This window comes from Eretmochelys imbricata, chromosome 1, assembly GCF_965152235.1.
Source record: "Eretmochelys imbricata isolate rEreImb1 chromosome 1, rEreImb1.hap1, whole genome shotgun sequence".
NCBI classification, from domain to species: Eukaryota; Metazoa; Chordata; order Testudines; family Cheloniidae; genus Eretmochelys; species Eretmochelys imbricata.
This window is the reverse complement of record NC_135572.1, coordinates 330603270-330611899: the sequence shown is the minus strand read 5'-3', so window position 1 is coordinate 330611899 and position 8630 is coordinate 330603270.

The following is an 8630-nucleotide window of genomic DNA, read 5'->3' as shown; positions in this document are numbered from 1 at the left end:
CCAGCATGTGGAGAACAAGTGCCACAGATGGTACAGTGTGAAGGAGAATGGCCCTTGCCTAAATATTTCAAGCACAGGGTGTGAGTGTCAAATGCAAGACATGACGTGCACCTCTTGAGTCTGTGCTTCTTGTTCTTCACATCAGCCACTATTCTTGGCACTGATTCTAATGAAGAATAACAGTAAAATTAACTGTTAGACTAATCCAGTCGCTAACTACTAAGCACAACAAGGCACTTATCTAAAATGCTTTGGATCCATGGAATTCAGAGAAGGTTCTCATCTATCAGATCAGCAGTTGGAAGGACTGAGGGGGCTATGGCTGCCGCACCCCCTTTTATGGCCACACCCTTAGAATATGCTGGAATGCTGAGGGGAGGGCGAGGCAGGGGCATGCGAGTGCTAACGCTCTAACAGGCACAGCTTACAGGAGGCTCCACTATTCAACCGCACCAGTCAGCTCATATCCCAAAAGGGGGAATATGCAGAGGGCACTTAAAGAAGAATCTCCTACTCGTGCACTTCCACTAGTGCTAGCAATGCTGGGAGCAAGAGTCAGCTGGCTGGAAGTGTTATGTCATTCTAACCATCTCAGGACAGGAGGTACACTGAGGGTAGTGCAAAAGGCAGGACACGGGCACATTTGTGATCTCCCATTGGATCTTTTAAAAGTCTTTTGCTGGTGTTTGAAACCAGTACTTTCGCAGCTCAGCGGGTGGCCAGCAGTTGAAAATAACAAGAGAGAGAATTCTTGCTCTCAGCTAATGACTTCTGGCAGCTTAAATTCCAGCCCTATTTCTGTGGAAACTGAGGTTGGCTCTGAGAAAGCCAGGTAAGGGACAGCCAGTATTTCCTTAATAGATATGTCACAGGCCAGAAAAAATCCATGCTGTTCTGTATTCTTTGACTTTGTGTTAGGCTCTGTGAGGAATCTTAAAGAATGCACGGAGGTAATTTCATAGTGAAACTAACTTTTTAAGCAAACATTGTGAAATTCCCTGATATCTAATGCTACTGTTACCATGTTATTAGTCTCTAGGATACTGATTCAGCTTTTAGAGTCAAGAAATGTGGGGAGGGGGTGGAGGATGGAGGGGAAAATCTATTTTGTCTGGGCTTGTTTTCACCTTTGTTGTCATATTGGAGGTATTCTCTCTTGTGGTCATGCCCTCTTTCCAGGGAAGAAGAGGGAGTAGAATAGAATGGGCGAGAAGAGATGTAATGTCCATAAAGTCCATAAAGCAGTGTAGTAAAATCTGTCTTCCTTCGCCCTGTGGTGCAGTTTTTATAACCACAGGCTTCAGTAACCAGGGCAACTGTCTTGTGGACACTTTATTATGCTCTTGGGGCCAAATTATGTCCTCTGATATGCCGGTGCCCAAGCAGGGAAGGGAAGACAGGTGCAGGAGCTTCCTCCTATGCACAAGTAGTGAGGCAAAATGACTTGGTGGTGTGCAAGATGGCACTAGGAGATACGAGTCACATGCCTGATAGGCGTACAAGAAAGGTGGTATGACCAGTCCCCCTGCTGGCTAGTGTGTGTGCTGCCCTCAGGAGCAAATACTAGCTGGCAGCAGTTAAGGAGCACATGTTGAGAGCAGAAGTAACATGCTCCTGTCTGTGTGTTGCACTGGCTCACTGTTCCAATGCATTTCTTCCAACGGCAGCTTCAGATCTGCCTTCCCATCACCAGCCTTTCCACCAGCATTCTTCATTCTATCAAGTCAGGATTCAGTGTGAGATTTTCAAAGGCACAAAGGGCAGCGAGATGCTGGTTTCCCATCTTTCACTAAGCCCTTAAGCTAAATAGGGTTTGCAATGAAGTTCTTTGGGGACAAGCTTCTCCCCCATCTGCCTGTCTCTGTGGGTCCGATCACCTCGGTGTGTAAGCACTGTAAGGCCACAAGGCACCAGCAGAGACACTCCATGGCTGCAACTGGAACCCTGAGACTACAGTGCAACGTATAGCCCCTCTGCTTCACCTCCTTGACCATTAGCCACACACCCTGTGTCTCCTGCACCTCATCCTCAAACCGCCCTGAATGGGGGGACGGCGACTGCTCCTATGGAACATGGTCCCCAGTGCGCCGGAGGTACTGAATCCCCCGGTGCAGCCCTTATGGATGGACCCCAGTGTAGCCAAGCCACAGCTGTTCTGCTGCCTTTGAGGCCATCTATGACCTTGCCACCTGATTAGGCCACCTAAAGCATATCTATGACAGCCTATAAGAAAGGGGATTTGTTCTCAGCGGATTGCTTGCTTTGCCTTTCTTTTTGCCTAGAGTAGAATTAAATATTAATTTTGCTTTTTGTCTGTAACTCGTGCTTATCTCTTATTCACAAAATATTTATAACCAGCAGCACTTGGATGAATAAATACCCCTGCCCTAGCTGCACTGATGAGGAAAATGCAGATGCAGCCAAGTGGTGGAGCTTTGGTAAGGACAGGGCCCCTAGTGAAAGCAGTGAGCCCTTGGAGTTTGATCATAACATGTGTAGGCAGAGGGTTAAAATGGTGCAGTTCCAAAACGTCACTTGTATCTGAATCTAATCCGTTTGAAATGAACTTTGGGGGCAGTGAAGAGAATGGAAAGGGAGTGCCTGATTGAAAAGCAAATCCTTCTCCCATCCCTAATGAGCTGTTTCTTTTCCTGCACACTATTTTGCAAGGAATTTAGCTAGTTGGTTGGTTTACAGGAAATAGCATGCCAGTGGCACAATAACAGCTGAGTTACAGTAATTACTGAAGGTATTACACACATGTGTCACAGCTTGTATAACAACAAAAATTCTCCACTCTATTACTGCCTCTTCCTTCCCTCGGGGGAGGGATAGCTCAGTGGTTTGAGCATTGGCCTGCTAAACCCAGGGTTGTAAATTCAATCCTTGAGGGGGCCATTTAGGGATTGGGGCAAAAAAATTGGGGCTTGGTCCTGCTTTGAGCAGGGGGTTGGACTAGATGACCTCCTGAGGTCCCTTCCAACCCTGATATTCTATTATTCTGATTGTTAAATTCTACTGAGAGAACTGGTGTTTAAGGTAAGTCGTAGGATGGTTCCATCATGGTTACATATGCTTTAAAATAAACATTCTGTATTTCTCTGCAAAATCCCACTATAGAATAGGTTCAGCTCTTAGTTCACTGAACAGTTATATAACACACACCATTCCTATCAGGACAAACAGCTAATTTTCAACCAGACTGTATAGCAAAAGAAAGCAATAAACTAAAGTGCTCAAACTGATCAGATGAACCAATTAGTGATTATACAACCAGACACAATATTCATGTTATTACTGCCTGATAAATTTACAACTAATTAGGCTAAAAGTATGTTGCATAACAATATAACATGAAACCCATTGGAAAACATACCAGAAAATTATTATTTAGCAAATGAAACACAATATTGAAATCAAACAGCCATCAGGTGAGTGAGGACCACAAATTTGTTGTAATTATCTGAGGTCAAGCAACCAGTGGCTAGAAGACAAGCGTTAGAAGAGCACATTTAGATAGCTCCCACTTTTGCTTCAGCAGAATAAATTGCTGGTCAATATCTCAGTTTAAATCGACAGCTAGTGTGTGTAAAACTTGATTATACATACTACTTGTCACAGATGTATCATTGATGGTGCCCTCAGTTGATCTTACAGGTCCTTCAGCAAGGAGATGGTGGCTCAGAGTGTGCAGCATTCACTTTGCCACCTTGCCCAAAGAGGGGGTGTCTGATGAGCTGGATTCAATTTTTGACAGATTTGTGGACTGTGGAAGCTGGTGAAACTTCCATGTAATTTAGCCACTCTGTGACTAACCAAGGCCATTAACTGCTGTTTCTAAGTCAAGAACTTTTATCCCACTCAGATTTTTATAGTTACCTCCTACAGATCTTTACTAAAAAAAGAAATTCAGGCAACTATCAGGTATCAAGAGTAATTTTATATGGCTAATTAGAGTTTGAGCGTTTTAGAGCAATCTTCTGTGGTACATCCATGTAATTACAGCACTGCAACAGCCCTTTGGGGGTAGCCCTTTGAGCAGTGGTCTCCAAACTTTTTTGATCGCGCACCCCTATCAGTAAAAATTTTTTGAGCATGCACCCCTAATATATATATATTTATTTCTGTATAAATTATATACATGTATTACTGTACAAATATATTGTGTAAATTATAAAACATACACAAAAAATAGACTTTAAAAATGATGAGATAAAGATGAAAAACAATATTTTTAAAATAATTTTTTATTTTATTTACTGACGGTACAAAAAACCTTTTTGCTCTCACTAACAAAATTTATTATTAATAATAATATTTTTAGTGAGAGCAATTTAATTGAAAATGCTTTATTATTTTTGAAAATCTTGGTTTAACACTTTGTGATACAGCGAGCACTCAGGGTGGGGTGCAGGGTCTGGGAGGGAGTTAGGGTGCCTGAGGGTGCTCAGGGTGGGGGTGCAGGGTCTGGGAGGGAGTTAGGGTGCCGGAGGGCGCTCAGGGTGGGGGTGCGGGAAGAGGCTCAGGGCTGGGGCAGGCAGGAGGTGCAGAGCATGTACCTGGGGCAGCTCCTGTTTGGTGCAGGGGGTCTGCAGGGGGCTCTGCGCAGCGCAGCACCACCCCATGGCCACGATTCTGGGAGCCGTGATTCTGGGAGCTGCCCCCCACACGGCAGGCAGGGCCACCCAGAACGCAGGGGCTTCAGGGCCCTGGGCTAAGGGGGCCCCGGGGCCCTGGCCTGCAGCTCTAAAGCCCCTTTTGGAATGCAGCCCTGCGAGCACAGGCCGGAGGACTCAGGAGGAGCAGTGGCAGCCGCGTAGCCAGCGGCCGAAGAGAAGCGGCTCTTTCCGCTTCTCTTCTCTCCGGCTGCTGGCTGCGCTGCTGCGCTGCGCTGCTCCTCCACAGGCCAGAGGACTCAGGGCTGTGCCTTCCCCCCTTCCTGCGGTGCCCCCCAATCCATCATCTTGCGCCCCTCCCCCCTTTGGAGACCATTGCCTTTGAGGATGCTGAAAATGAGAGAAGTTAGAGGAAGAGCTCAGAAAACAACACTAACCTCTACATTTTAAAAGAACTGCACAAGGCCTGAGCCACACAATTGCCACTAGAATTGAAGGGAGTTACCCAACTAAAGTTCATTCTCAGGGAGGAGACTGTTGTTTTCCTGTTTTAAAAGTGTAGCAGCGAGAAACTAAAGGAGAGACAGTGAGCACCACAGAAGAACGTAAGGGCGGGGGTGATTATGAGACAGAAAGCAGGCAGAGAATTCCATGCCTGATTTGTTCCTGTGCATCTGGCAGGCCACCCAGTGACTCCCATTACAATCCTTATGTAAGCTCTTAGCATGCTCAGCTCTTTTGAGTTCATCCATTTTCTCTCTGTGCATCAGTTTCCTGAGTTGTAAAATGGGACACTGTTTATAAAAGTTTATAAATGTTTATTAAGTAATTTGATTCTCAGGCTGAGGTGCTAGGGAGACTAGAGAGGCTATCAAAATAAAGAACTCAATAACACTGGGGGATTTCAATTATCCCCCTATTGACTGGGTACACGTCCCCTCAGGATGAAATACAGAGACAAAATTTCTCAATACTTTAAATGACTGCTTCTTGGAGCAGCTGGTACAGGAACCCACAAGGGAAGAGGCAACTCTCGATCTAGTCCTGAGTGGAGCGCAGGATCTGGTCCAAGAGGTAACTATAACCGGACCACTTGGAAATAGTGACCACAGTATAATAACATTTAACATTCCTGTGGTGGGAAGAACACCTCAACAGCCCAACACTGTGGCATTTAATTTCAGAAAGGGGAACTATGCAAAAATGAGGAGGTTAGTTAAACAGAAATTAAAAGGTACAATGATTAGCGTGAAATCCCTGAAAGCTGCATGTTCACTTTTCCAAGACACCATAATAGAGGACCAACTTAAATGTTTACCCCAAATTAAAAAACACAGTAAAAGAACTAAAAAAGAGCCACCGTGGCTTAACAACCATGTAAAAGAAGCAGTGAGAGATAAAAAGGCATTTTTAAAAAAGTGGAAGTCAAATCCTAGTGAGGTAAATAGAAAGGAGCATAAACACTGCCAAATTAAGTGTAAAAATGTAATAAGAAAAGCCAAAAAGGAGTTTGAAGAAGAGCTAGCCAAAAACTAAAAAGGTAATAACAAAATGTTTTTTAAGTACATCAGAAGCAGGAAGCCTGCTAAACCACCAGTGGGGCCCCGGACGATCGAGATACAAAAGGAGCACTTAAGGACTATAAAGTCATTATGGAGAAACTAAATGAATTCTTTGCTTCAGTCTTCATGGCTGAGGATGTTAGGGAGATTCCCAAACCTGAGCCGTCCTTTGTAGGTGACAAATCTGAGGAATTGTCACAGATTGAAGTGTCACTAGAGGAGGTTTTGGAATTAATTGAGAAACTTAACAGTAACAAGTCACCGGGACCAGATGGCATTCACCCAAGAGTTCTGAAAGAACTCAAATGTGAAATTATGGAACTATTAACTATGGTTTGTAATCTGTCCTTTAAATCAGCTTCTGTACCCAATGACTGGAAGATAGCTAATGTAATGCCAATATTTAAAAAGGGCTCCAGAGGTGATCCCGGCAATTACAGACCAGTAAGTCTAACATCAGTACCGGGCAAATTAGTTGAAACAATAGTAAAAAATAAAATTGTTAGACGCATAAGAAGAACACAAATTGTTGCGCAAAAGTCAACATGGTTTCTGTAAAGGGAAATCATGTCGTACTAATCTATTAGAGTTCTTTGAGGGGATCAACAAACATGTGGACAAGGGGGATCCAGTGGACATAATGTACTTAGATTTCCAGAAAGCCTTTGACAAGGTCCCTCACCAAAGGCTCCTACATAAATTAAGTTGTCATGGGAGAAGAGGGAATATCCTTTCATGGACTGAGAACTGGTTAAAAGACCGGGAACAAAGGGTAGGAATAAATGGTAAATTTTCAGAATGGAGAGGGGTAACTAGTGGTGTTCCCCAAGGGTCAGTCCTAGGACCAATCCTATTCATAAATGACCTGGAGAAAGGGGTAAACAGTGAGGTGGCAAAGTTTGCAGATGACACTGAGCTGCTCAAGATAGTTAAGACCAAAGCAGACTGTGAAGTACTTCAAAAAGATCTCACAAAACTAAGTGATTGGGCAACAAAATGACTAATAAAATTTAATCTGGATAAATGTAAAGTAATGCACACTGGAAAAAATAACCCCAACTATACATACAATATGATGCGGGCTTATTTAGCTACAATTAATCAGGAAAGAGATCTTGGAGTCATCGTGGATAGTTCTCTGAAGATGTCCACACAGTGTGCAGTGGCAGTCAAAAAAGCAAACAGGATGTTAGGAATCATTAAAAAAGGGATAGAGAATAAGACGGAGAATATCGTATGGCCATTTATATAAATCCATGGTACACCCACATCTTGAATACTGTGATCTCCTCATCTCAAAAAAGATATACCGGCATTAGAAAAGGTTCAGAGAACGGCAACTAAAATGATTAGGGGGTTGGAATGGGTCCCATATGAGGAGAGATTAAAGAGGCTAGGACGTTTCAGCTTGGAAAAGAGGAGATTAAGGGGGGATATGATAGAGGTTTATAAAATCATGAGTGGTGTGGAGAAAGCGAATAAGGAAAAGTTATTTACTTGTTCCCATAATATAAGAACTAGGGCCCACCAAATGAAATGAATGGGCAGCAGGTTTAAAACAAATGAAATTCTTCTTCACATAGTGCACAGTCAACCTGTGGAACTCCTTGCCTGAGGAGGTTGTGAAGGCTAGGACTATAACAGGGTTTACAAGAGAACTGGATAAATTCATGGAGGTTAAGTCCATTAATGGCTATTAGCCTGGGTGGGTAAGGAATGGTGTCCCTCGCTTCTGTTTGTCAGAGGGTGTAGACGGATGGCAGGAGAGAGATCACTTGATCATTACCTGTTAGGTTCACTCCGTCTGGGGCACCTGGCATTGACCACTGTCGGGTCACTGGGCTGGATGGATCTTTGGTCTGACCCAGTATGGCCATTCTTATGTTCTTATGACATACATACTCCCAAGGAACCTCTTTGTTTCAACAGAGGCTATTTTCTGTATTCCCCTGAATCTCCTTCTGACGTACATCTAGCAGTAGTGAAATCGCTACATTAACGCTAGTTTTTGTCAAACTTGGAAAATTCACAGTGATACTACTGTAACATCCATAGGGATCATTGTTCCTCCCTGCTCTTAACTATTATGGACTGTGTTTAGGAGGAACTGTAATAGAGACAATAAGAACCCACTTTTCCACTTTCCCAGTGTGGCAGCCTTCCATTCGATTTCCCCTCTAACTACCCTATATCTTTACAGCTTCTAAATTTCTGATATTTTCTTTCCTTTGTTTCCCTCCTCACGCATCATTTCCCCTTTCTGTTTCTAGGAGAGTCACTGTTTTTATGTGAAGCAATTTATGTTCCTCTGTATGCAAGATAAATTTTATTTAAGTTTTGTGTATCCTAAATATATATCAAAACTATCACAAAATCCAGGACTGCAAAATTACATCGCTTCTGCTCCATCTGTACTAGGTGTAATATGTCAGTTGCTTTATCAGGATGCTGC